At 46.9% G+C, this 25,049-nt stretch overlaps 1 long non-coding RNA gene across 1 annotated transcript; it reads right to left on the reverse strand.

Moving 5' to 3' along the window:
• Positions 1-384: 384 nt before the first annotated feature.
• Positions 385-21,609, reverse strand: LOC116979452. Its single transcript, XR_004413735.1, has 3 exons — positions 21,599-21,609; positions 4,696-4,698; positions 385-523 (listed from the first exon to the last, which is right to left on the reverse strand). It is a non-coding gene; the product is annotated as an uncharacterized LOC116979452 (long non-coding RNA).
• Between the last annotated feature and the right edge of the window lie 3,440 nt (positions 21,610-25,049).

Raw genomic sequence — 25,049 nt, forward strand, 5'->3', positions numbered from 1 at the left:
GCACATTAGGATTGCGCATTGTCTCAGCTGGGACCACCTGGCCGTTCCCGTCGAGCACAGGTGGCGCAAAGTTGAAGGTTTGCGCGCGAATCATAGCCGCGGGCCCAGCCAGGTTGAGTAAGAGCGATGCCTTGACTTCATCTGGATCGTTGCGATGGACGATATTGATGTAGTGCTCATAGTCAATTTCAAAGAGCCTCCATCGCTCGCCTATGTCTGCATCAAAGATGAGCTGGGTTGACTTGCGGCACGAGGGAGCCATCGGAGTAAAAGATCAAGACTAATAAAATGCAAATAAAACCCGATAGACAAACGCAATGGGTAATTTCCAGCTATTCTTACACCATGGAAACAACTGTACAATCAGTCATGGTGGTGTAGTACAATACATTGTTAGTTCATCTCTACCACCGGTGTAACTACGTAACATAGGAAGTGAGTGTTAATATAAAGTGTACAGTAAGGTGGAGCTAGTGTTAGTACATTACTTTGATTGGTGCACATGTACTAACCAATCTACATACTATTAACAAGTTCAAGTTCAAGTTCAAGTGAGTTTATTGTCATGTGTCCCTGTATAGGACAATGAAATTCTTGCTTTGCTTAAGCACACAGAAAATAGTAGGCATTTACTACAAAACAGATAAATGTGTCCATATACCATGATATAAATATATACACACATGAATAAATAAACTGGTAAAGTGCAAATAACAGAAAGTGGTTGTTAATAATCAGAGTTTTGTCCGAGCCAGGTTTAATAGCCTGATGGCTGAGGGGAAGTAGCTATTCCTGAACCTGGTTGTTGCAGTCTTCAGGCTCCTGTACCTTCTACCTGAAGGTAGCAGGGAGATGAGTGTGTGGCCAGGATGGTGTGGGTCTTTGATGATACTGCCAGCCTTTTTGAGGCAGCGACTGCGATAAATCCCCTCGATGGAAGGAAGGTCAGAGCCGATGATGGACTGGGCAGTGTTTACTACTTTTTGTAGTCTTTTCCTCTCCAGGGCGCTCAAATTGCCGAACCAAGCCACGATGCAACCGGTCAGCAGGCTCTCGACTGTGCACCTGTAGAAGTTAGAGACAGTCTTCCTTGACAATCCGACTCTCCGCAATCTTCTCAGGAAGTAGAGGCGCTGATGAGCTTTTTTGATAATTGCGTTAGTGTTCTTGGACCAGGAAAGATCTTCAGAGATGTGCACGCCCAGGAATTTGAAGTTCTTGACCCTTTCAACCATTGATATAAATGGGGCTGCGGGTCCCCTTCCTACTCCTTCCAAAGTCCACAATCAGTTCCTTGGTTTTGCTGGTGTTGAGGGCCAGGTTATTGCGCTGGCACCATATGGACAGTTGCTCGATCTCTCTTCTGTACTCTGACTCATCCCCATCAGTGATACGCCCCACAATAGTGGTGCCGTCAGCGAACTTGATGATGGAGTTTGCACTGTGGTTCGCTACGCAGTCATGGGTATAGAGTGAGTACAGCAGGGGGCTGAGCACGCAGCCTTGAGGTGCTCCCGTGCTGATTGTTATCGAGGCTGACACATTTCCACCAATACGAACAGACTGTGGTCTGTGGACGAGGAAGTCGAGGATCCAGTTGCAGAGGGATGCGCAGAGACCCAGTTCTGCGAGTTTGGTAACCAGTTTGGAGGGGATGATTGTGTTAAATGCCGAGCTGTAATCAATGAATAACAGCCTGACATATGAGTTTTTGTTGTCCATGTGGTCCAGTGCGGAGTGGAGGGCCAGCGAGATCGCATCCACCGTTGATCTGTTGTGGCGGTACGCGAACTGCAGTGGGTCCAGGTTTTTGTCGAGGTAGGAGTCGATTTGCTCCATGATCAACCTCTCAAAGCACTTCATCACCACCGGCGTTAGTGCCACTGGTCGATAGTCATTGAGGCACGTCACCTTACTCTTCTTGGGCACCGGTATAATTGATGCCCTTTTAAAGCAGGTGGGGACCTCAGACCTCAGAAGTGAGAGGTTGAAAATGTCCATAAAAACTCCCGCCAGTTGGTCCGCACAGGTTTTTAGAACACGACCGGGTATACCATCAGGTCCAGGTGCTTTTCGGGGGTTCACCCCTCTGAAGGATTTCCTGACATCGGCCTCTGTGACTGAGACTGAAATGCCATCACATACTTTTCAGTTGGGGAACAATTAGGGATAAACAATATCCACATCCTGTGAATGTTTATATTTCAGTTTATAAAGTTGTGATGAAGGGGCAAATTGAGTCAAGAATTTTTTTTTTTTGTGCGTATGGCCCACTCCGCAGTTCTTAATTTCACCACAGGAGGTCATCAGCAAAAGACAAAACTACTGGTACAGGAAGGAACTGCAGATGCTGGTTTACACAGAAGATAGACAAGCAAAGCTGGAGTAACTCAGCGGCATCTCTGGAGAAAGGGAATAGGTGACATTTCGGGTCAAGACCCTTCTTCAGACTGAGAGTCAGGGGAGAGGGGACCAAGAGCTATGAAAAGGAACATAGAACAAATGAATAAAAAATATGCAAAAAAGCTGATCAAAGCCACAAACGATGATCAAGGAAAGGAGGAGCCCACAATGGTCCATTATTAGCAGTGGGGAAAGTGATAACGTGATACAAACAGTGAAACTCACCAGGACGAAAATGAAATTAGTACGATGACTAGGGTGGGGTTGGAACGGAGAGAGAATGGATTCAAGGGCTACTTGAAGTTAGAGAAATCAATATTCATACTTAGGTAGACAAAATACTGGTCATACTGTTAGGTTGTAAGCTGCCCAAGCGAGATATGAGGTGCTGATCCTCCAATTTGCGTTTAGCATCACTCTGACTGTGGAGGCCCAGGACAGAAAGGTCAGTATGTAGCAATGTTACAAAATTTTGAGATTTAAAAAATCAGGTCTGCAATTTATCCCATCAGATAAAGCATAAAAAGAAGTTTAATTTGACACCTAATTCACTTTCATATCTTCAGTATTAAAAAGGTTATGGCCATTTTCATACTCTGAAATTAGCATCTTGTTCCCTATTGCTTTTCCATTGACTTAACACAAAAGCCGTGAATGAGGACAGTCAAAAGCTCATAACTTTATTAAAAATTATGAGAACTGAATTAAATTTTCAGTTATTCTAGATTGAAGCATTCTGAAACAAATATGAAACAATCTTACTTGGATGACCTGAAATTAAAGCATATAATTAGTTAGTTACCTAATTGTAGCTAATTACAAAATTCAATTACTAGATCTAAATATCTATCCATTTCTTAAGAAAAGGTTAACATTTTTAAATAGCCTAAGTGTCCAAATAACATTCACACAAGAATTCACAATATAACATGATTTTTAAATCTCATTGTCGTGAATTTATAGGCCAAATGGAAGGAATTTAATGTTTAATTCCCATAAATTAATGAGCATTTTAATCATCTTGCGAGTGAGTTTTTGTGGAACGCGATCAATTGGAACGTTGCGGTTGCAGTAAATTTGAACCCCATATGAGCAGGAAAAACACTGCCGGTTCAGATGGGGCCAAAATCACATTTTCACCAATGAAATTTGGATTAAAGTCATCCTAAGAAGCAAGTTTATATGTAAAATAAACGACTTGCCTTATATTTTGTCCCCTACGTGAGATCCGTCCCATTGTAGGCGTTGACGGCATTAGAAGTAGCTTTTTATTTTACTCCAGGGATTAAATTGTCCCATGATTTAAAAAAAAAAACTTCCAAGAACGGACGTCGGAATGATTTTCTGCAGCAGCTGAACAACCTGAGAAAGTTCGACTCCGCAGGCAGGAGAAAACGGCATTTTAATCCCGCCCACCCCCCCCCTCAAAGGCGCCAAAGTCGCGTACACGGCCAGTGGAAGTATTGCAATGCCGCTGAAGGTGAGTATTGTAACATTGCTATAGTATGGGCATGGAAAGGGGAGTTCAAGTGTTTGGCAACTGGGAGATCGTGTAGGCCAAGGCGGGCTGAACAAACGTGTTCAGTGAAATGATGAGTGCCAAAGACAAGGCTGAAGCTTTTGCAACCATATTCAGACAGAAGGTGAATAATCCATGCAGATTCCCTGTATATTCCCAACATCCCAGTAACCAGTCTGCCAGTCTTAAGTCAATTGATGCAGGCCACGCCACATGTAGAAGCAGTTGAGAATAGCAGGTGAGTCTCACCTTAAACATTGCATACATGTCTGTTTTCCAATATAATCTGAGGAAGGGCCCCGACACAAAACATTTGTCTGTCCTTTTCACCCCAGAGATGCTGCCTGACCTGAGTTCCTCCAACAGTTTGAGTAAAAAAGCTCAAGATTCCAGCATCTGCAGTCTCTTGTGTCACCACTGGGGGTCATTATCTGCTTAATAAATACTAAAGCACGCCGAATGAGAAGTGCACCTTAAAGGGCCTGTCCCACTTGGGTGACCTAAGCTGCAAGTCTAGAAGAGTTTGCCCTCGATTCAAACTCGGAGCATGGTCGACACAAGGTCCTAGGAGGTCGTATGAGGTGGCTGGAACTCTCCTTTATGCTCGAGGGAGGTTCCTGCATACTCGTAGCCTCAGCTAGGTTGCGGAAAAATTTTCAGCATGTTGAAATATTTTCCGCAAGTAAAATTTGGTCGGCATGGGTCTGTTTCACTCGTAGGGCAGTGTAGTGGGGTCGCTATTTACTTACAGGCACTCAAAGGCTCTCATTCACTGACTGGCTCATTTTGATTGGCTCATTTTGATTGGCTCATTGGAGTTTCACGACCCATGAAGACCTACCGGTAGGTAAAATGCCCGCTAACTTTATTATACTTTTTAAAAGGGTCTCCACTCCATCTCCCCCCTTCTCTCCCCCCCTTCTCTCCCCTTCTCCTCCCCTTCACTCTCCTCCTCCCCCTTCTCTCCCATTTTCTCTCTTTCTGTCCCCCTTCTCTCTTCCTTTCTCATTCTCTCCTCTTCTCTCTCCTTCTCTCCCCTTCTTTCTCCCCCCCCCCAGCCGCGCTCTCTAAAGGACTTACGGTACTCTGTGGCAGTCGTTTACCTTCATCTTCATCGCGCAGACAGCGCTCCTCCGCTGTCCCTGACCCCACCTTCGCAATGTCTTTGTGTGTGTGTGTGTGCGTGTGTGTGTGTGTGCGTGTGTGTGTGCGTGCGTGTGTGCGTGCGTGTGTGTGTGTGTGTGTGTGTGTGTGTGTGTGTGTGTGTGTGTGTGTGTGTGTGTGTGTGTGTGTGTGTGTGTGTGTGTGTGTGTGTGTGTGTGTGTGTGTGTGTGTGGTCGGTAGATGCAGCTCGTGGTCGGTCGATCCAGCTCGCGGTTTCAACACGACCGGTCGATCCAGCTCGAGGCTTTCCAGGCTTTCCAGGTTGAAGGCACTCTTCTGGACAAGCGGAGTAGGTCGCCCAAGTGTGACAGGCCCTTAATGTGGCCTAACAATTTTAATTAATTGTTTACCACTGATGTGAACAAATTATTCAGGTAACAGATTCTGTTTTCATCAGTCAGTACAATTGATTAAATGGTATCCTTTCTAAATCCAAGAATTTCCACCCCAATAACGTTCATGGAATACGGTACAAATGTTTAAGAAAGAACTGGATATGCTGGAAAAATTGAAGGGAGACAATAATGCTGGAGAAACTCAGCGGGTGAGCCAGCATCTTTGGAGCGAAGGAATAGGTGACATTTCGGGTCGAGACCCTTCTTCAGACTGATGTGGGGTTTGCGGGGAGGGGGGGTGGGAAGAAGAAAGGAAGAGGTGGAGACAGTAGGCTGTGGGAGAGCTGGGAAGGGGAGGGGAGGGGAAGGAGAGAGTAAGCAAGGACTATCTGAAATTAGAGGTCAATGTTCATACCGCTGGGTATGAACTGGGTAAACTACCCAAGCAAAATCTGAGGTGCTGTTCCTCCAATTTGCGGTGGGACTCACTCTGGCCATGGAGGAGGCCCAGGACAGAAAGGTCAGGTTCGGAATGGGAGGGGGAGTTGAAGTGCTGGCCACCGAGAGATCAGGTTGGAGTCGACAGACGGGTGGATGCCTGCCGAGTCAGCTTGGACCAGGAGAAGGCCTTCGACAGGATATCGCACACGTACATGAGGGACGTGCTCTCCAAAATGTGCTTTGGGGAGGGAATCAGAAATTGGATCCAACTGCTCTACACCGATATCTGTAGTGCAGCCAAATCATTGGGTGGGAATCAGGCAACTTCCCCATTAGGTCTAGAGTCAGGCAAGGTTGCCCTCTTTCCCCTGTCTTGTTCGGCTGCTGTATTGAACCTTTTGCCGAGTCCATCAGGAAGGATGCGAGCATAAGAGGAGTGACATTGCCAGGCAGTGGGGGCACTCAGGTCAAAACCTCCCAGTACATGGACGATGTTGCAGTCTTCTGCTCGGATCCAGGGTCGGTCCGCAGATTGATTAACATCTGCGACCCGTTTGAGTCGGCCACGGGAGCCGGGGTGAACTGCAGGAAGAGCGAGGCCATGCTCTTTGACAACTGGCCTGAACGATCTTCTGCCCCCTTCACCACTTATTGAAGGTGCTGGGGATCTGGTTCGGGGGGGCTGAGGCATGTGACAAGAATTGGCTGGAGCGTATAGCCAAGGTGGGGAAGAAACTGGAGCTGTGGAAGCAATGCTCCCTCTCTATAACGGGAAATAATTTGGTCATTAGATGTGAGGTGCTCTCGGGGCTGCTGTACTTGGTGCCAGGTGTGTCCAGTGTGTGGATTGGCAAAGAGAATCTGGAGAGGTCTGCAAGAGTCCCTGACATGGTTTATTCCGAACAGCTCTGTCACAGAGGACTGTGATTTACAGACTGTTCCCAGGGACGCATTCAGAGACGGACATCGAGTGTTGCTAGGAGGTAGACAAAAATGCTGGAGAAACTCAGCGGGGAAGGCAGCATCTATGGAGCGGAAATAGGCGAGATAGGTCGAGAAGCTTCATCAGACTGATGTGGATTTGGGGGGGGGAAGAAAGGAAGAGGCGGAAACAGTGGGCTGTGGGAGAGCTGGGAAGGGGAGGGGATAGAGGGAGAAAGCAGGGACTACCTAAAATTGGAGGTCAATGTTCATACCGCTGGGGTGTAAACTACCCAAGCGAAATATGAGGTGCTGCTCCTCCAATTTACGGTTGGTCTTACTCTGGCCATGGTGGGGGCCCAGGACAGAAAGGTTGGATTCGGAATGGGAGGGAGAGTTGAAGTGCTGAGCCACCGTGAGACCAGGTTGGATATTGCGAACCGAGCGGAGGTGTTGGGCGAAACGGTCTCTGCTGAAAATCTGCGGAGTACTGCTGGAAGGTCATCTACTCGGTGAAAGATGCTCTTTGGTGTGCCCAAGCATTGTTGACCACCCAGCGGAGCGAGATGTCCGTCGGGGAATGTTGCCGACTGGCCCGCTGCAGACTGCAGGAGTACGTGCTGAGGGTCGAACTGAAGCTCGGTGCAGCCAACGCCAAGGCTCGGTGGGGGAGGACCACAGTCTAGGGTCCTTCCACTGCTGGACATCGGGGGCAGGGTGTGGTGGAGACGTCCCTCAAAATAAGAGAAGAGATCCCACGCCAGTGGGCCACATGAGTGGCAAGAGTGGGGGGATACATTTGTGATTTGGGGAAACTGTATTGTATGTATGTATAGCCTCCGAGAATGTCGGATGGAGTTTTTGTAAGGATCATGTATTGTATATATTTATTTCTCGAATAAAGTCTATTTTGAAATTTTTAAAACGGGGAGGTTAAGCGACAAGTGTAACCAACGGGATCCACCACTGGCCTCATCTTCCCATCTCCTCCTCTTTTGGCTTTCCACAGGGACCGCTCCCTCCGTAGCTCCCTGGTGAATTCGCCCCTTCCCACCCAAACCACCCCCTCCTCTGAACAAAAGGTAAAGTTTCTAAAAAAGGTAACCCCGTTACGGGGGCCTGGAGAATAAAGTCCCGGAGGCCGGATGTGAGTCAATCACCCCGGAGTGAGAGTTGATTCCAGAACTATGAGTCTACGCCGTGAGTGAACTGAACTGTGAGTCTGCACTGTGAGTTAACTGAACTGTTAGTCTGCACTGTGAGTGAACTGAACTGTTAGTCTGCGCCGTGCTGATTGAACTGAATTGTGTGTCTGTGCCGTGCTAAGTCCAAAGGTCGCGCTCACTCCAGAAGTCCCGCTCATTCCGGAAGTCCCGCTCAGTCTACAGGTCGCGCTCAGTCACGTGAGTAAATTCAAGAGAGTTTTACTGTCATAAGTGTGTGTGAGTGTGTATGGGAGTGTGTATGGGAGTGTGTGTGAGTGTGAGTGTGAGTGTGAGTGTGTGTGTGTGTGTGTGTGTGTGTGTGTGTGTGTGTGTGTGTGTGTGTGTGTGTGTGTGTGTGTGTGTGTGTGTGTGTGTGTGGTGTGAGTGATGGAGGGTGTGTGTGTGTGTGTGAGAGATGGAGGGTGTGTGTGTGTGTGAGAGAGAGAGTGTGTGTGATGGAGTATGTGTGAGTGTGTGTGAGTGTGTGATGGAGTATGTGTGAGTGTGTGTGAGTGTGTGTGATGGAGTGTGTGAGTGATGGAGGGTGTGAGTGTGTGTGTGAGAGAGATAGAGGGTGTGTGTGTTTGTGTGTGATGGAGGGTTGTGTGTGTGTGTGTGTGATCAGAATCAGAATCAGATTTTATGTCTCCTGAGACTGCGAGCCCTTGATAGTAAGTCCGCAGGCCACGGTGGGAGCGATCCTAGGCAAGAGATCCGCTCCGATGTTAAGTCTGCGCCCCGCGGTGGGGCTCACGACAGTCCGAGGCGGCTCCCAGCTCCAGCGATGGTAGGCCGCAGAGACCGGAGAAAGTGACGTGAAAAATTATCACATCTCCTTACTTGAAAGAAAAGTTTCACCCGATCTCCTCCCCTCCCCCCTCCCCCCTCATAAAACAAACTGAAGAACATAAAAACAAACATTAAACAGATGCTCAAAATAATAAAAAGGTGAAAAAATGAACAGACTGCCAGCAGGGCTGGCCATCTCTCCGGCACCCCTGGTGGTCTATGATGGAGTGCCCCTGATGGAGGGTGTGTGTGTGTGTGTGTGTGTGTGTGTGTGTGTGTGTGAGCCCACCAGCCATGAGTGAGTCAACTGCCAGTCCACCAGCCGTGAGTGAGTGAACTGCCAGCCCACCAGCTGTGAGTGACTGAACTGCCACCCCACCAGCCATAAGTGAGTCAACTGCCAGCCCACCAGCCATGAGTGAGTGAACTGGCAGCCCAGCAGCCATGAGTGAGTGAACTGCCAGCCCACCAGCCGTGAGTGAGTCAACTGCCAGCCCACCTGCCGTGAGTGAGTGAACTGCCAGCCTACCAGCCGTGAGTGAGTCAACTGTGAGTCCACCAGCTGTGAGTGAGTTAACCAGCCGTGAGTGACTGAACTGTGAGTCCACTAGCCGTGAGTGACTGAACTGTGAATCCACCAGCCGTGAGTGACTGAACTGTCCACCAGCCTTGAGTGACTGAACTGTGAGTTCAAGAATCCATTCGCCCACAATATCCATACATGCCCTCTGGAAACCAGTCCTTTTGGCCCACAACACCCATACTAGCACTCCAGAAAGCCCCCCCCCCCCCCCCCACCTGGCCACCAATATTGGAATTGGTGGAGAGGTGGAATATTGCGTTGGGGGACCAGCCAACGGGTCCCACTTAGACTAGTAAAATCCTTAAAATCTTACCAACCACTGAAGTCAGACTAACCGGCCTACAGTTCCCACGATTCTGTTTTGTTCCCTTCTTGTGCAGTGGGGTAATATTGGCAAATTTCCAAACATCTGGGACCTCCCCTGTGTCCAGCGATTCTTGAAATATCACTGTCAATGCCTCCACAATCACTAAAGCCACCTCTTTCAGAACCCTCGTGTGCAGTCCATCTGGTCCAGGTGACTTATCCACTGTCAACCCTTTCAGCTTCCCAAGCCCCTTCTTCCTAGTAATAGCCACTCCACTAACTTCCACCCCCTGACTCTCTTGAATTTCAGGCAAATTGATGGTGTCTGCCACTGTGCAGACCGATGCAAAAAAGTTATTCAACTTCTCTGCCTTTTTTTTATTCTCCATTATCACTTCTCCTGAATCATTCTCCAGCGGTCTAACTTCCACTCTTGCCTCTTATTATTATTCCTTTGAACTATCTCCTAAACCATGATTTACAGACATGAGCTCAAATCCCAGCATGATACCTGGGAAATAAAATGTAATTAAAAAAACTTGGAACAAAGATTAGTATCAGTAATGATAACTGTAAAAATTACTAGATTGTTGTAAAATTCCAAGGGGCTCACTAATGTCCTTCAAAGAAGGAAATCCTTTGCCCTTATTTGGACTGACCTTCCTGTTCCTCCTGACCCACCAATGAGCCTGATACTTCACTCATTCTGAAGTGTCTCACTGAATTAGTTCAGGGAGTGATCATTGATGCGCAATAAATGCTTGTCGGAAATGTCCACAGTCTGTAAATGAGTAAATAAAAATCCATTAAATCAGGGTTTAAACAATTGATTTTAAATCACTTCAAAACAGTTACAAAATCATGCTCCCATCAGTGAGCAAGGCTCTGTTACAAGTATTTAAGGCACAAAATTACAGTACTTTACATGCCTGTTCCTGCATTCTGGGAATGCCAGCTGTTTTCCGCTTAACAAATAAAAAAAAATCACTGTGAATTATTATTATTAAGTATTTATGTATAAGATTCAATCTGAACATTTTGTGTGTTTCTCATACAGTTCCATGCAATAAATGTATTAAAAACTGTAATATTCTTTACAAATAAATGTCAAAATGTATAATAACAAATTTGTAATAATTTCAGTTACCGATTAAGTTGAACGTATCATGTGAACTAACAACCATAAACTTACTGGAATGAGCATCTCGGGGCATGTCCCATGAATCGCATGTTTTCATCACCCGTCATCTGGAAGCAATTTTGCAAACCAAACCGGTGGAAGTGCAGGTTGATAAGAAGGTCAATAGAGCATGTGGGACAATGGCAACCAACAGTTTGTCTCCTTTACCAATTGTACTTAATAACAAGAAGAAAGGAAGTGCGGAAAAGGAAATAGGGTAAAATAGAGTAAAATTAAAAATATTAAGGAGTGGGAAAGAAAGATTGAATACAGAGAGAAAACAAACATAAAGGATAAGTGGGATAGAAACCTCTATGAAGCATTTACAAACTGAAGGAATGAAACTCCAGCTCTCGGCCACCCTTAACCATGACCCCATTGATGAATGCTTTGCCACCATCTTTGATTTTATCATCTCGTCAACTCCTCTCCACAACATCCAAACTTGTAGTTCCCCAATCCCACACTGCCAGTTTCTATTTCCTCCCCAAAATCAACAGGTGAGACTGCCCAGACAGACCCATTGTTTCTACCTGCTTCTGCCCCACTGAATTCATCTCCAAATAACTTGGTTATAATTTATCCCTTCTTGTCTAGTCTCTTCCACTCTACATCTGAGACACCTCCCACATCTAACCACTGGAACCTGGGTCTCAGGGTTCAGAACCCGGACCTCATGGGTTGCAACCCGGGCCTCACGGGCCAGCGGTGGAGCCTCATGGGTCGGAGCCTCACGGGCCAGCGGTGGAGCCTCATGGGTCGGAGCCTCACGGGCCAGCGGTGGAGCCTCATGGGTCGGAGCCTCACGGGCCAGCGGTGGAGCCTCATGGATCGGAGTCGTGCGGCCAGCGGTGGAGCCTCATGGGTCGAAGCCTCACAGCCAGCGGAGGAGCCTCGTGGGTGTTTTGTCACCAATTGGAGGTGTGGGTTCGTATCCCACTTCTGACATCATCTTTTGTAAAAGAAACATTACAAAGTATTAGGTGAACCACAGAGCACTTATTAAAACCCATGCAGAGAGAACAATACATACCTGTTACACTCATCGCATCTACTTGCAGACTACCAAACTAAGGGACAAGCAGGCTGTTATCAGTGGCTGCTGTCCTACTCAAATCCCGGACTGGATTACATGGTGGCATGTGTATCATGCATAATATATGTGGTGAAGGCTATATTGACAGAGATTAATATGGTTGATCTACAGTGGGTCGGAGCCTCATGGATCGGAGGTGGAGCCTCGCGAGTCAACCAAGTCCGTGGCCAATGGCCCCTGGACCTGTGGAGCCCACGGCTGTGGCCCGGGCCAGCGCCATGGAGGCATCTGGAGAGGATCCGGCAGTGTTAGTGGATAGGTCGGTGCGGCGGTCAAAGATGGCGCCGATCAACGGATGAGGCCGAACAGAGTTCGGAAGTGAGGACGCCACTGCCGGAGGAAGAAACAAAGGAGAACCCGGAGTCGGGGACCGCCGTGAGGGAGGGGGAAGACCAATGGTGGACCCGGTGTGAAGGGACCACCCAGAGGGAGGGGGAAGAGCAATGGAGGACCCGGCTTGGGGGTACCGCCCTGATGGAGGAGGGATGTGGGAAAAAACAAAGGGGGGCTTGACATGGGGCTGCTTTGTAACACCCTTTATGGGAGTTTATTTGCATACCTTGGGTATGCAAGCAAAGAATTTCACGATGACTTGTCACATATGAGAATAAAGTATTCATTCATTCATTACCACTAGCTTCCAACCTGCCCTCAAATTCATTTGAACTATCTCTGACCGCCTCTTGCACAAGTTCCAGTCTCCATCACAGGAGACAGACTATCAACTGACATCTATGACAAACTCACTCCCAAGGCTGCCTTGATTACACCTCCTCAAACCCTGTCTCAGGCAAGGAAGTCATACCGTTTTCTAAATTTCCCTGAATGCGCCACATCTGCTCCTAAAATTAGGCTTTGGACTCGAGGACATCCGTGATGTCCAGTTAATGCGGTTTCTTTTTTGCTGTTATGGATGTGGCCCATGTCTCATCTGTGTCCGACTGCCCCTTGCCCCAGATGGAACAAGAATAGAGTTCTCTTGGTCCTCACCTTTCACCTTTGCACACAACACATCATTCTCCAACATTTCCGACACCTTCAATATGATCCCACGACCAGTCATATCCTCCTGTCCCCATCCTTTTCTGCTTACGGTAAAGACCATGCCCTCTGCAACAACCTGGTTTCACTTCGCTTCCCACCCAATCCATGTCTTCCCCAGGCATTTACCCAGCAACTGCAAGAGATGTAACACATGTTGTCATCCCCCCCAGCTCTCTTACTTCCACCAGGGAGCCCTGCAGCCATTCCAGGTGGGACTGAAGTTCATGCATATCCCTTCCAACCTCGTCTATAGCATTCAGTGCTCCTGCTAAAATCTGCTTTACATCGATGAGATCAAGCACAAACTATGTGACCACTTATCTATCCACGAAGGATTGCTGGAGCTTTCGGTTGCCAGGCATTTAATTCCCATTTCCAATCCCATACTGACCTTTCTGTCCTTGGCCTCTTTCATTGCCTGAGAGAGGCCACATGCAAAGTGGAAGAAGTGCAACTCATTCCACTTGGACAGTTTACAATCCAACAGTATGAACATTGAATTCTCCAATTTCAAGTAAACTCCATCCCTCTATCTCATTCCTTTAACCTCCCCCATTCCCATCAACTCCACCCCAGTGCACACCCATTCTCTCACTACCCCAGTTCCTTTCCCTCCAATGTGCACACAAACTTCATCTTTGAGCTCCATAATTCACTTTTATCTCCCATCTCTCCCCTCTCCCATGTCATCTTCCACTCATTCTTTGGCTTGGCTTGGCTACATTTCATTCCTCTTCTTTTCTTATTTGACATCTTTGTGTGGCCTTTCCACCTCTAGCCTTTGTCCTTTACTGCTTCCTTCTGCCAAACAACCTCTTCTTACCCGCATCCACTAATCACTTGCCAGGCTCGGTTCGCCCCACCTCAATTTTTCATTTTTCTCCACACTACTCCAATCTAGTAAAGTCCTGCCCCGAAACTGTCCATTGCCCCCACAGACGTTATCTGACCCAATTGAGTTACTCCAACAATTTTTATTTCTCAAGATGATATCATCTGTATTTTCTTGTGTTTCCAGCTGCCCTACATAAGTCCATGTCATAGGAGCGGAATTAGGCCATTCGGTCCATCGAGTCTACTCCTCCATTCAATCATGGTTGCCTTTAAACTCCATATTAATCAAGAACCTGTCAATCTCCACTTTAAAAATACCCAATGACTTGGCCTCCACAGTCGTCTGTAGCAATGAATTCCACAGATTCACCATGCTCTGACTAAAGGAATTCCTCCTCATCTCCTCTCTAAAGGTACATATTTTTATTCTGAGGCTGTGCCCTCTGGTCCTAGACTCTCCCACTAATGGAAACATAAGTTTCAATGAGATCCCCCATTATCCTTCTAAACTCCTGCAAGTACAGGCCCAGTGCCGTCAAACACTCATCATATCTTAACCCAATCGTCCCTTACATAAGTGGCATTGCAGGTCGTGACCCTCTCCAATGCCAGCACATCTCTCCTCAGATATAGGGCCCAAAACTGCTCCCAATTCTCCAAATGCGGTCTGACCAGTGCCTTATAAAGCCTCAGTATGACATTCTTGTTCCCCATCTGGGCCTCCAAGGTTGAGTGTCATTACGGGATCATAACACTTATTATAACAAGTTGCTCTTATGCTGTTAGCTGCCAGTACCAACATTCTGTGGCTAATTTGAATAATTAGTAAAAGTGCACTTCCTGCAATTTTGTGAAACTCATTGGGAGGTTGATAGGAAGCTTAGTTTTCTTCTTGGCTAATAATGGAGTGGCAGTCACAAAACAAGAGGGTGGAAAGATTTCCATGAGCAGATATAAATGGAAACCTGACATTACAAACAGACCAACCACGATCTTAAGGGTGAGTGGTCTTCTCCTGCTGGGTTGCAGTTTCTGCAAATAAGTCAGTATTTTTTCTTGTTCTGGTAATCAACTAGTCGTGGTAGGGGTATTTCTTATTTAACAGAAAGTGTTGTCCTTTAGCAAACTAATAAAATAATGCAGATTTATCTTGTGTAGGAAGGAACTGCAGATGCTGGTTTACACCGAAGATAGACACAAAATGCTGGAGTTACTTAGCGGATCTCTGGAGAGAAGGAATGGGTGAAATTTTGGGTTGAGGCCCTTCTTCAGATTGAGAGTCAGGGGAGAGGCAGTCTAGATATATAGAACGTGCACATAGAAGGTGTGAAAATGATAGATCAAAGCAGGTGATGATAAGGCAGTTTAGAATGGTTCATTGTTAGCTGAGGGGAAGGTGACAGCACGGCATAAATCAATTATATTTAATCAGGACAGAACCTGTCGGAGAAGTAGGATGAGGGAGGGATGGAGAGGATGGAGTAGGGAGTCTGCCTGAGGCAGGGTGGGATGAAGTGTAGTCTAGATTGCTGTGGGGGTCAGTAGGTTTACAATAAACTAGACTAAGGACAGGAGGGGGAGAGGAGGAGGGGAGGATGGAAGTGGGGTGTATGGCGGGAGGATGTGTGGGGTGGGAGGGGAGGAGTGGTGTGTGTGGACGGAGAGGCGTAAGAGGAGGGGAGAGGGTGGTGTGGGGGGAGAGAGGGGGTTGTGAGGGCAGGGGGGTTGTGGGGAGTGGGGTTTGTGGGTGGCGGGGGGTGTTTGCCGGGGGGTGTGTGGGAGGCAGGGTGTGTGGAGGGATGGTGTGTGTGGGGGGGATTATGTGTGGGGGGGTGGGTGTATGGAGAGAGGGGGGGTTGTGGGGGCAGATTTTGTGGGGGCAGGGTGTGTGGGCGGTGGGGTGTGTGTGGGGGTTGTCTGTGGGAGGGGTGTGTGTGGGGGGGTTGTGTGAGGGGGGTGGGTGTGGGGGGTGTGTGTGTGGGGGGGGGTTGTGTGAGGGGGTGTTTGTGGGGGGGGGGGGGGGGGGTGTGTCTGTGGGGGAGTGTTTAGGGGGGTGTGGGGCAGGGGTGTGTGTGTGTGGGGGGGTGTGTGTGTGGGGGGGTGTGGTGGGGGGTGGGGGTGTGTGTGTGGGCAGAGGGGGGTGTGTGGGCGGAGTAGTGTTGGCGGGGGTGTGTGGGCGGGAGGGGTTGTGTGGGGGGAGATGGGTGTGCGGGCGGGGGGCAGTGAACTCGGAGAAAAGACGGGGAAAGGGAGAGGGGCATCCCGGGGAGGGGGGGGAGGAGCCAGCCAGGGGGACCAGAGAGGTAGTGGCTGGAGCTGATGGTGTGATGGGGACTCACAGCAGGCGCTGGTCGCTGGTCGCTCTCCTCAGCCGGGATCAGAGTCTCTGCTTTCCATTTGGCGACATAGGCAACATCTCCAACTCTGGGCTGCTGCTTGGGGCAGGGCTGCTGCCAAGGGACTGTTTCGGGTCCCTCCGAAATTCCGGTTGGAAACCTCCGCCGGCCACCCTCAGCTCCACTAAAGACGCAATGGCGCAGGAAGGGGCGGACAGTCCCGGAGAGGGACAGGGGAAGAGACTAATCCACGTGGCGCTGGAAGGCAGGAGAAGAGACTAATCCACGTGGCGCTGGAAGGCAGGAGAAGAGATCGATCTGTGCACGCTTTTGAAACCTCGCTAACTTTCACAACATTCAACCGATCTGAACGAAACTTGGTGCAATCACAGCACAGGAGAACGAGTGAACTAGCAAAAAATTGGTAGTGCTATCGCAAACTGTTCTTGCACAAATAGAATGACCGCCAAACCGGAAGATAACAAGATCAGAGTTTTAGTTATGTATTGTATTGCATTGTATTTTAATGACCACACAGCCAGGCTTGTGGAATTTGTTATCAGTACAGCTCGGTACAGGTTCCAACATTTCATCAAACATTAAACTTGTAACATAGATATACATACAAACAGACACATTTCATAATACGTAAGGGCCATGCTTATTCGTATTTCCTCACCGTACAGAGTTTAAAAAGTTAATTGCAGTGGGAATGAAACTGTTTTTGAAGCGGTTTGTTTTGGAGGCAATTGACCTGTAACGCCTCCCAGAGGGCAGTAGCTGAAAGGCATAGTGTGCAGGGTGAGTGGGATCAGAGATGATCTTGCGGGCTTTGTGAAGTGTCCGTTTGTGGTAAAGTGATTCAAGGGATGGTAGGGGTAAGCCAATAATTTTGGATGCTCTGTTTATGATGCGCTGTAATTTCTTCCGGGAGAGTGAGTCGAGACTGCCGAACCAGACTGTGATGGATGAAGTGAGGATGCTTTCGATGATGGCTGTATAGAAGCGGAGCATGAGATGAGACCTTACTCTGAACTTCCTTAGCTGTCGGAGATGGAAAAGTCTTTGCTGGGCTTTTCCATAGATGTGGTCTGCGTTTGTCCTCCATTTGAGGTTGTTGCTGATGTGGGTTCCAAGGAGTTTGAAAGTGTCAGTGATGAAGATGGATTCACCTTTAATGAGCACAGGTGTTTTGGGGGATGGCTGGCGTCTTAGGTCGATGATGAGTTCTTTTGTTTTTGATGAGTTGAGTAAGAGATCATGGTCTGTGCACCAGGTCACTGCTTGGTTGACCTGTGCACGGTATTCAGTTTCTTGGTTGTTGGTGATGAATCCTATGATGGTTGAGTCGTCCGCGTACTTGTACAAGTTGACGGAGCTGTGGTGGGATATGAGCTGGTTTGTGTAAAGGGAGAAAAGCCAGGGTGAGAGAACACAGCCTTGGGGTGTGCCTGTACTGAGGAACAGAGGGGAGGATGTATTATTGTTGATCCTCACCCTCTGTTTCCTGTTCCAGAGAAAGCTGTGAATCCAGTAACAGATGCATGGGTCAATGTTCATGTCCAGTAATTTATTGAACAGTATGGCCGGGTTTATTGTATTGAATGCCGAGCTGAAATCCATGAACAGGATGCGGGCATATGTGTTTGCGGACTCCAGGTGGTTCAGAATGTGATGAGTTGCTAAGTTGACGGTGTCCTCAACTGACCTGTTGGCTCTGTATGCAAATTGGTATGGGTCCATGAGTGGGGTGGTGACAGTTTTCAGGTGATTGAGTATGATGCGCTCAAATGATTTCATGACTGCCGATGTCAAGGTAATGGGTCTGTAGTCATTGAGGCTGGAGATGGTGTTGGTCTTGGGAACCGGGATGATAATGGATTCTTTGAAGCAATTGGGTACTGAGCTTTGACAGGGGGAGGTGTTGAAGATGTTGGTAAAAACCCCAGCCAGTTCCGCAGCGCAGTGGTGGAGAATGGAGGGGCTGATGTTATCTGGGCCGGGGGCTTTATTCCTCTTAAGTCCCCTGAAGGTGCTCCTCACCTCCTCCTCATAGATGGTGAAAGGGGGGGGGGAGGGAGGGGGTCGGGGGGAGATGGTGGTGGAGCCGGTGCCTGCTCAAACCTCCCATAGAAAAAGTTGAGTGTATCAGGAAGCTGATTGTCGCTATCAGGTGTGGGGGTGGGTTTCTTTTTGTAGTTCGTCATGTTTTGGATTTTTTTCCAGATGAAACATGTGTCACTAGTAGTGATTTGTTCTTCTAGTTTAGTGGCATAGTTGGATTTGGCTCTTCTTATAGCAGATCTCAGTTTGTATTTGGCAGCCATATATTGTTCTTTGTTTCCTGCCAGATGAGCTGAATTTTTCTCCTTTCTTAATTTTTTAATGTCCTTGTTAAACCACGGTTTATTATTATTGTAGTGTTTGACTTTTTTGAGTGGTATGCATAGGTCCACGCAGTAATTGACATATGACGTCACTGCAACGGTAACGTCGTGGAGGTCACCTGCAGCATGGAAAACATTCCAGTCTGTGCACGCGAAACAGCCCCAGAGTTTTTCGATGGCTTCAGGGGACCAGCACCGGACAAGTTTTGTTGGTATCTTGGAGGATTTAACTTTTTGCCTGTATTGTGGAATTAGCAGCAGCATTGCGTGGTCGGACCTGCCCAGCGGAGCCCTCGGGAATGCACGGTAGCCTCTTTGATGGTAGTGTAGCAGTGGTCCAGCGTGTTGGTACCTCTGCTGGGGCAAGTTACCTGCTGATGGTAGCCGGGGAGCTCAGATGACAAATTGGTCTGGTTAAAGTCCCCAAGGCCGATGACTGCTGTGTCCGGATGTGAATTTTCCACTGAGGTGACGTAGTTTGCTAACTCGGCTATGGTGGTGTTAGCGTTAGCCTCAGGTGGAATGTAAACACAGATCATAATTACTGATGCGAACTCCCGTGGGAGGAATGATGGTCTGCATTTGACAGTGAGGTATTCCAGGTGCGGGGAGCATACAAGGGTGAGTTCTGTAGAATTTGTACACCAGCGTTCATTTATCATTATGCAAACGCCGCCTTGTGCGATAGTTTGGATGATCTATCGGCACGATGTAATGTGAAACCTGGAAGTGTTACCGCTTGGTCAGGTACTGATTGATCCAGCCAGGTCTCTGTCAGGCAGATGGCAGAGCAGTCACTGAAGTCTTTGTTAGTTAGTATCATAAGTTGGAGTTCATCCATTTTGTGCCGGAGGGATCTGACGTTTGACAGCAGAAGGGCTGGGAGCGGTGGCCGGTAAGGGCGTCTCCTGAACCTGGCAAAGGTGCCGGAGCGGCGGCCTTTTTTGGCCGGCAGCCATGATGTAGAGTGGCTTGAGATGTTTAAGTCCCGTAATTTCTCCTCCAGCAAGGATGTAGATGGGCCCAAATCACTGAGGTTTAAAAGCTCCGAACGGGAGTACTGGATTAAGCACGACACTTTGCAAACAAATAACGCAGACACTAAAACGGCAGACAGGAACACTGCTTGTACTGCGGCAAGCCTTACGGCCGCCATCTTTTCACTTTCACTTATAGTTGTCAGTTGATAGTCTATCTCCTGTGATGGAGGCAGTGAGATCAAAACACAGAAGGGAGGTGTCGGAGATTGTCCAAGGGAATTTTAGTGCAGGATGGCAAGTAGTAGTGAAGTTAATGTCAGTAGGTTCTGCATGGGTGCAGGAGATAGCCCCTATGCAGTCATCACTGTAGCGGAGATAGAGTTTGGGGATAGGGCCACTGTATGCCTGGAACAGGAATTGTTCAGCATGATAAGATGTAGGTATGTTACAAAACTTACCTTCAGCGGCGCTGCAGTTCTGTCACTGACCGTGTGCGCGACTTTGGCGCCTTTGAGGGGGGGGGCGGGATTAAAATGCCATTTTCTCCTGCCTGTCCGAGATATATTTTCTCGGGCTACTACCTGATGCTGAAAAATCGTTCTGACTGCCGTTTTCGGAAGTTTAAAAAAAAATGCGGGACAATTTAATTGCTGGAGTAAAATAAAAATCTACTTCTAACGCCGTCAACGCCGTCAATGCCGACAACGGAACGGATCTCACGTACGGGACAAAACATAAGGTAAGTTGTTTATTTTACATATAAACTTGCTTCTTAAGATTACTTTAATCAAAATTTCATCGGCGAAAATCTGATTAAGGCCCCATACGAACCGGCAGTGTTTTTCCTGTCGATATGGGGTTTAAATTCACTGCAAATGCAACGTTCCAAACGATCGAGTTCCACAAAATCTCACTCTCAAGATGATTTAAATGGCCATTCAGTTACGGGAATTAAACACTAACTTCCTTCCATTTGGCCTATAAATTCATGACAATGAGATTTAAAAATCATGTTATATTGTGAATATTTGTGTGAATGTTATTTGGACACTTAGGCTATTTAAAAATGTTAACCTGAGAAAAACATTTTTCACACAGAGAGTGGTGAATCTCTGGAACTCTGTGCCACAGAAGGTAGTTGAGGCCAGTTCATTGGCTATATTTAAGAGGGAGTTAGATGTGGCCCTTGTGGCTAAAGGGATCAGGGGGTATGGAGAGAAGGCAGGTACAGAATACTGAGTTGGATGATCAGCCATGAACATATTGAATGGTGGTGCAGGCTCGAAGGGCCGAATGGCCTACTCCTGCACCTATTTTCTATGTTTCTATGTTTCTATGTAGCCTTTTCTTAAGAAATGGATAGATGTTTAGATCTAGTAATTGAATTTTGTAATTAGCTACAATTAGGTAACTAACTAATTATATGCTTTAATTTCAGGTCATCCAAGTAAGATTGTTTCATATTTGTTTCAGAATGCTTCAATCTAGAATAACTGAAAATTTCATTCAGTTCTCTTAATTTTGAAGAACGTTATGGGCTTTTGACTGTCCTCGATCACAGCTTTTGAGTTAAGTCAATGGAAAAGCAATAGGGAACATGATGCTAATTTCCGAGTATGAAAATGGCCATAACATTTTTAATACTAAAGATATGAAAGTGAATTAGGTGTCACATTAAACTTCTTTTTATGCTTTATTTGATGGGATAAATTGCAGACTTGATTTTTAAAATCTCAAAATTTTGTAACGTTGCTATAAGATGTATCGTGATATTTTTTACGTAGCATACTATGACACTAATAATCTATTCAATATATCAGGAGTATGTAACATTACAACTGTATTCTCATATTCTCACAGAAAGGCAGCACCTGTAAGATTTTCACATTAAAAAATACAGTGCTGGAGTAACTCACCCGATCAGGCTGCACCTCCGGAGGACGTGGTGAAGTGACATTTCGAGTCGTGACCCTTCTTCAGACGGACCGTTATAGGGAGAAGAAAGCTGGAAAAGAGGTGAGGTGGTCAATGATTGGCAAGTGTTAGGTGGCTTCACGTGGGAGGGTATAATGGACAAATAGGTGGACAAAGGCTGGAAATAAAACTGAGACAAAAGGGCGCAAAATAAGGAAGAGGGGTAAAATATGGAGCCAAAAGGGATATAGGTAGAATATGATAGGGGAAGGGGAAAGGGGGGCAGAATCGTGGGAGAAATGGCTGCTCCCAGGTGTGGCACATGGAAGAATGGGGGGGGGGGGGGGGGGGGGGGGGGTGTGGGGGAGGGAAGAAAATGGGCGTTAAAATTGGAGATTTCAATGTTCATACTTTTGAGGTGTGAGCGACTCAAGCAGAATATAAGCTTTTCCTCCGGTTTGCATGTGGCCTCACTCTGGCATTGGAGGAGGCCCTGGATATAAAGATTAGTATGAGAATGGGAAGGAGAGTTAAAATTTATAGCAACCGAGAGATCTCCCATAATAGAACTAGAGTCATCATGACATTTTTTGGAAGTTGTTTCTTCCAAAGCCTGTTATACTGCCACATTTGTGTGAACTGTCTAGAACAACATTAAACAGAGTTGATCTGATTCCTGTTAACACTGTGCTTAGGAATGTTATTTCACCCATATCTAGTGCAATAAAACGATGTGGTCAGAGTGAGTGTCAAATCTGATCCTCCTCAAAAAGCTATGACAGGTTTGAAAAAGGGTTATGCTGCTTTGGACCGAGAAACAATCTTTAAAGTGCAGCCTTCGTCGTTCCTGGCAGGATCGCTCTCAACTCAGTAAATCTGCAGATACTTTGCAGTGCAGCAATAAAAGAAGCCCATCGCCTGAAGGCACATTCCCAATGCAGCCAGACGATAGCAACACACATTATAACCAACATCAAGGAGAGAAAGCCATATTAGAGGGTGAGATTGCTTCACGGAAGAGGCATTGTAAGTGAGAGACATGACAAGAAGGAGGAGCCATATGTTGGACGTGTGGAGAAACAGTTGCAGGGGATTCTCCAGATTCTCCTGCAGCCTAGCTGAACTAAAGGGGAAGCTACGTAATGTGTAAATGAGTGTAACATGCAGTATGAATTTTGATACTCGGTTGTACTCATTGTAAGTTGACTGCCTTTAACAAAAGATGCTTGGTTGGTAGCTGATCTTCCGTTACTTGCCAATGCAAATAATAGGACAAAGAGCTCAGGGTCATGATATAGAATATATGCTTAGAAAATGAATTAGAAAATGTATTTGTTTCATTTGTATTAATCATGTATGAAAGTGTTTTAAGGATGTTTGGAAATAATTGCTCTCATTTCTGTCAGAGGACAATAGACAATAGACAATAGGTGCAGGAGTAGGCCATTTGGCCCTTCGAGCCAGCACCGCCATTCAATGTGATCATGGCTGATCATCCCCAATCAGTACAACGTTCCTGCCTTCTCCCCATATCTCCTGACTCTGCTATTTTTAAGAGCCCTATCTAGCTCTCTCTTGAAAGCATCCAGAGAACCTGTCTCCACTGCCCTCTGAGGCAGAGAATTCCACAGACTCACCACTCTCTGTGAGAAAAAGTGTTTCCTCATCTCCGTTCTAAATAGCTTACTCCTTATTCTTAAACTGTGGCCCCTGGCTCTGGACTCCCCCAACATCGGGAACATGATTCCTGCCTCTAGCGTGTCCAAGCCCTTAACAATCTTATATGTTTCAAAGAGATACCCTCTCATCCTTCTAAACTCCAGAGTTTACAAGCCCAGTTGCTCCATTCTCTCAGCATATGACAGTCCCGCTATCCCGGGAATTAACCTTGTAAACCTACGCTGCACTCCCTCAATAGCAAGAATGTCCTTCCTCAAATTAGGGGACCAAAACTGCACATAATACTCCAGGTGTGGTCTCACTAGGGCTCTGTACAACTGCAGAAGGACCTCTTTGCTCCTATATTCGATTCCTCTTGTTATAAAGGCCAACTTGCCATTCGCTTTCTTCACTGCCTGCTGTACCTGCATGCTTACTTTCATAGGTACACAAAAATGCTGGAGAAACTCAGCGGGTGCAGCAGCATCTATCGAGCGAAGGAAATAGGCAACGTCTCAGGCCGAAACCTTCAGACTGATGGGGGGGGGTCATCAGTCTGAAGAAGGGTTTCGGCCTGAAACGTTGCCTATTTCCTTCGCTCCATAGATGCTGCTGCACCCGCTGAGTTTCTCCAGCATTTTTGTGTACCTTCGATTTTCCAGCATCTGCAGTTCCTTCTTAAAAACTGCTTACTTTCATAGACTGATGTACAAGGAACCCAGATCCTGTTGTACTTTCCATTTTCCAAACTTGGCACCATTTATATAGTAATCTGCCTTCCTGTTTTTGCGACCAAAGTGGATAATCTCACATTTATCCGCATTAAACTTCATCTGCCATGCATCTGCCCACTCCCCCAAACTGTCCAAGTCACCCTGCATTCTCATAGCATTCTCCTCACAGTTCATACTGCCACCCAGCTTTGGGTCATCTGCAAATTTGCTAATGTTACTTTGCATCCCTTCATCCAAATCATTGATGTATATTGTAAATAGCTGCGGTCCCAGCACTGAGCCTTGCGGTACCCCACTAGTCACTGCCTGACATTCTGAAAGGGATCCGTTAATCACTACTCTTTGTTTCCTGTCTGCCAACCACTTTGCTATCCATGTCAGCACTCTACCCCCAATACCATGTGCCCTAATTTTGCCCACTAATCTCCTATGTGGGTCTTTATCAAATGCTTTGTGAAAGCCCAGGTCCACTACATCCACTGGCTCTCCCTTGTCCAATTTCCTAGTTACTTCTTCAAAAAATTCCAGAAGATTAGTCAAGCATGATTTCCTCTTCGTAAATCCATGCTGACTCGGACCGATCCTGTTACTGCTATCCACATGTTCGGCTATTTCATCTTTTATAATTGACTCCAGCATCTTCCCCACCACTGATGTCAGGCTAACGGGTCTATAATTCCCCGTTTTCTATCTCCCACCTTTCTTAAAAAGTGGGATAACATTAGCTACCCTCCAATCGACAGGAACTGATCCTGAGTCTATAGAACATTGGAAAATTATCACCAATGCATCCACGATTTCTAGAGCCACTTCCTTAAGTACCCTGGGATGCAGACCATCAGTCCCAGGGGATTTATCAGCCTTCAGTCCCATCAGTCTATCCAACACCATTTCCTGCATAATGTGGATTTCCTTCAGTTCCTCTGTCACCCCAGATCCTCTGGCCACTACTATATCAGGAAGATTGTTTGTGTCCTCCTTAGTGAAGACAGATCCAAAGTACCTGTTCAACTCATCTGCCATTTCCTTGTTCCCCATAATAAATTCACCTTTTTCGGTCTTCAAGGGTCCAACTTTGGTCTTAACTAATGTTTTCCTCTTCACTGACCTGCTTGCTAGGAAATTGGACCAGATGCATCTCGTTTATCTGAGCATTGAATATAGATTCTCAATGATATAATCAACCTCTCAAAGCACTTCATCACCACAGATGTTAGTG

This window comes from Amblyraja radiata, chromosome 1 (genome assembly GCF_010909765.2).
Source record: "Amblyraja radiata isolate CabotCenter1 chromosome 1, sAmbRad1.1.pri, whole genome shotgun sequence".
Classification (NCBI taxonomy): Eukaryota; Metazoa; Chordata; class Chondrichthyes; order Rajiformes; family Rajidae; genus Amblyraja; species Amblyraja radiata.